The following is a 4,422-nucleotide window of genomic DNA, read 5'->3' on the forward strand; positions in this document are numbered from 1 at the left end:
TTTCATTTTTCCCTTTGGTGATATCCTAACAAGTAGATTGACCTCTGTGCTGCCCTTTTGTTTCATAAAGCTAGAGTTAAGATCTGTCAGCTCCATTTTAATAAACCCTCACTGCTTAGAAGGTTACTCTATGCAAGAGTTAGAGGGGTGAAATCCTGGCCCCGTTGAAGTCTATGGCAAAATTATTGAACATATAAGACTGCAATGTTACCCCAGATTTTTAAGAAAAGTTGGAGGAAAATATAAAGGAGCCATAAGCTTGCCTTGTACTCTGAAAAGTAAAGTGAACTAAATATGCTAAACTTGATTACAGTGAATCAGTGTAGATCTTTTTCCCAGTGAGAACTTCTGTTTTGTCCTTCAGCCTGTCACTGCTTTACTTTTCCAGGCAGCTTTATTATAGTCTTCCAGCTTCCTGTTTTCTTTCAAGCCCATCAATGGTTTGAAATGTTCTAATTGTAATGCTGGCTGATTAAATTGTTTAGGTTTTATGGCAACATTTTTGCAAATTTCTGTGTGTATGTGTTAACAGAAAATGTAGAATCCCAAACAATACTTTTTTTGGTAAACTTTTGTTCAGCAAGAAGTACCCTTTTTAAAGGGAAACTTTCAGCTAGCTCTATTAAATTTCTTTGATATGTTTGATAGAAACTGAAATGGGCAGCATCTCCCTCAGCCTTTTCTATTTCAACCCATATATCAGTGACCCAACAGTTAAATATTCCCTCATTGTAATATTCCTACTAAATAGTTAGAAGATAAGTGTTTTAATAGATATCTTTGATATGGATGTTTTGGTACAAAACTAAATTTCATTCTTGGCCCCTTTGTATATGATATGGGTCAAGGTTAAAAGAACATCTCTTCTAAGTGTCAAGATTCATTGACTTAAGGAGCTGCTGTCAAATCTTTTCTCCTTTTAAAAATCTATTCTAAATGCAAAATCCAGTGTAAATCAAGTATCAAAACAACACAAATACAAGTCAAGGGCTGCTCAATATCTGTGAACATCACTGGGTTTGTGAACATATACCCACTACTTTTTGAAACTGCTCCATCTGCCATTGCCTGCCTTACCAGCTGGAGTTTTCTGTCTTCTGCTTCTGTTGATGTCTATTATAATAGACTGAGTAGTTTTGCCTTATTTCATCTGTGCAAGAATTGTCATATTATAAAGATATCCTTAGGAAATAAAGCTAATGTCGCTTAGTTTTCTTCAGTCAGCTGTTCCTTCTGTGACCATCCTGAAAATCCAGTTGCTTAGGTTTTATTGAGGAGATAAAGTTAAGTCTAGTTAACTTAATTTTTTATTTTCTGTGCTCTAATGGGACTTTAGAATGCATTATTGTGGCATGCTGAGCTTTGTTTTTGTTATGTGATGCATCCTGATCTGTTTAAAGAAGCCCCCTCGTTTTAAGTATCTGTCATACTGTTCGGTCCCCAATAGTACATCCATTTAATATGCATTTTCAGACTACTGTTCAACCCAAGCACATAATATTTTGTGTTTCACCACTTAAGACTGAACTGTGGCGTATTGGTATGCCTGTATGGCTTTGCTTCACTGACTCATTTTGAACCTGCTTTGTACAACTAACTTGATACTTAATTAGACAGTTTCTGGTTTTGTATATTCTTGCTTTATTTGTTTTGTTACTTACTGATATACTTCAGCTTTGCTACTTCCTCCCAGAACCTGAAGACGTACACTAGGCATGAAGCAAACAGTCTAGCACCAATCGGCCACCCTAAGTCACTAGCACAAAACAAAGCCTCTTCAAGGCAGTCCTACACCTTAGCTGCTTATCCCAGAGCAACAGCTCTTTACTTACTGCTTAGCCTACTCTGATGATAACCTGCTGTCTAGTGGAACAGAGATCCTGTTCTCAAAATTAAGGACAATCAAGATAATACTAATTTGGAAACCACTATGTAGTATAACAGGAAGAACTAACCCGAAGTAATGGAGGAGAAACTCTTACAGGTTCCTGTACAGCAATATCTTGCTGGCAGACTACCTTATAACAGTGAACATTCTACATTTAGTGCATACAGATTTGGAGACGTTTTAAACTAGAGTTGGGGCTTGGGCTCGTGAATAGTGATACTGTCTTGATTAGTATATTTTAATTATTTTGCAGGGGTGGGATGGTCAGAACTGTCTCAGTTGTGTGCTGTGATCTTAGTTAGGACTCTCCAATGGTGGTTATTTGCTAACTAGCTTGAAGTCAGATTGTACCTTCCAATAATATATTCTTAAGGCTACCCTTTTACAATCCATATAAACTTGTCAATCCAATGTAGAATTATTACATTAAAATAGATTCCCCTCGACCTCTCCTAGGCTTGTTTATCTGCTGTGATTTAAAAGGTTTGACATCTTTTGAGTAGTTGTACTTGAATCTCAGTGTAAATCTATCTAGAGCCATCATGGTAAACTAGAAAAAGAAATTTACTAATTTATGCAGGAAGTAGTAAGAAAAGCTCTGTGTTGAAGTGTTTACACAGAGCTATTTTAAACCAACACTTGCAAGTAAGCTATGATACCCAGTATGCCTCTTCAGATCCTTTGAGTTCAGTCCTTTGTGCAGTATAAATATCAGATTAGAATAGTAACTGTCATTTAATTTACTTGAATATTTTTCTGAATATTGTATCATCTTAAATAACAAGAAGTGAGCTCAATTGTACTTGCTGCAGAGGGAAAGACTTAAGGCCAAAATATCTACATTTTTCAGAGTTTTTGTGGGTAGTGTAAATGAATTTGAACAAGGAATTAGAATTAGCTGTTGGGTTAGAATCATTGGTCCTCTTGTAAAGATAAGGACAAGTTTACTTTGTGTTTTTAAATAGTCTTTTTTTGAAGTGATTAGCAAATATGTTGTATTTTAAAGCAACATAAATGAAGCTCTATTGGAAGTCTCATGGTATGGAAATACATGCAACACACACTTACACTTAAAAATATCATAGCTTTAAGGAATATTTGCATTAAATTGAGTTGCTGCTAGGCATTGTTTTAAGACTAGGAATTAGTTCAAAGGTCAACTCCCAGTGCTCTAAAATTCATGCGATTGCTTGGATTTTCCTGAAATTTACCAATCTTTCCTAGGGATGCGGAGTAAGGTTCTTCCAAATTCAGGATCACTTGAGCAAGCAATCCCAGGATACAGCCTTTTGAATAAAACAAATTTAAAAACAATGCTACAAAGAGCTGAGCTTCCTAGATAACTACATATCTAACTCGGACCAAACTACTGCAAGGGCATCCATGGGCTTAGTAGTCCAAAAAGTTTCTAACCAATCCGTTTCAGTGAGCTGTATGGGTTGTAGAAGAATGCATTAGCCATTAAATTTAACATACCTCCAGCTAGTTTTAGTTCCAAGCTTTGCCTGAACTCTGAAGGAAAAAGGGCATATGAGGTAGGGAGCAGGAAGAAACAACATCTTGCTACAATCTGCCACATATCTGACAACTCCTTTGTTTAAAGGTCAGCCCTTGCTACAATCTGCTTCTGTCAAATCTTCTTTTTTTTTTTTTTTTAACTTTGGAAAAATGTAGCCTGAGTACAGTAGAAAACTTGAAAGAGAATAAAACTTTTCAGAAGAAAGAGACTGCAAATGAAAGCGTTTGCATTAAGAAGGAGATTAAGGGATGAAACGTGGAGAAATCTGAGATCACTTGAGCAAGGGCAGGAAGTTTGGGGCCCTGGTGAAAGGAGGGAGGAGAAATGAGAATAGGTAAACAGAAGTGTTTGAGTGGCTCAGGTTGCAGTGAAATTGAGATCAGGAGGTGGGAGATGGGAGTAGTAGGATACTGGGAAGGGTAATCTGGGAGTGGGTATCAAGGTGTGTTTGGGGGGGATTAGGCTGGGGTTGCTAGTTAGCCATATGTTCTTCTCCCAAGTATGTGTTGGGAGCTCTGGGGTTCCATTTCCTTTTGAGAGTGTCCAGATCTCTTTCATGTCCCTGTCCTGAAAGTCAGGGTCTGGGAAGGATTGTTTCTGATGAGCTTCTCTCCTGCTCATTCATATGAGCTAGGGATCTACAGGGCCTATCTTGCCTCATTAGAGTCAGGATTTGAGAGACTGCTGACCCTTAGAGTGTGTCTGAGCCCCCCTCCATCTTCTCATATCAGTTGAAGTCTGTTTTGTCTTCTGGGGCTGTCCAAGTTACTGCCTTCTCCAATATACTCATTTAGACAAGATCTTAGCTTCCTAGGGGAGTAGCCCTGTGACCCATGTGCAAACTGGGATGCAGGAGGCTTTGCCATTTTGGGGAGAGGGTTTGAGTCCCTCTCTAACCTGAATGTGTGCTGGCATCTGGGGGGACCTTTGTTTTCTTTAGGGTTACCATATTTCCAGGTCCAAATAAAAGGACACCTGTGGGGGGGGGGGGGGGGGGGGGAGGGGCCACCCCCTG

The 4,422-nt window shown here is 38.5% G+C and overlaps 1 protein-coding gene across 1 annotated transcript in view; it reads left to right on the forward strand.

Moving 5' to 3' along the window:
- Nucleotides 1-4,422, forward strand: part of SCAMP1 (secretory carrier membrane protein 1) — a 78,071-nt gene that overhangs the window by 33,582 nt on the left and 40,067 nt on the right. The gene's annotated exons all lie outside the window — the stretch shown is intronic.

The sequence above is a fragment of the Alligator sinensis genome, unplaced genomic scaffold (assembly GCF_000455745.1).
Source record: "Alligator sinensis unplaced genomic scaffold, ASM45574v1 scaffold159_2, whole genome shotgun sequence".
In the NCBI taxonomy this organism is placed as follows: Eukaryota; Metazoa; Chordata; order Crocodylia; family Alligatoridae; genus Alligator; species Alligator sinensis.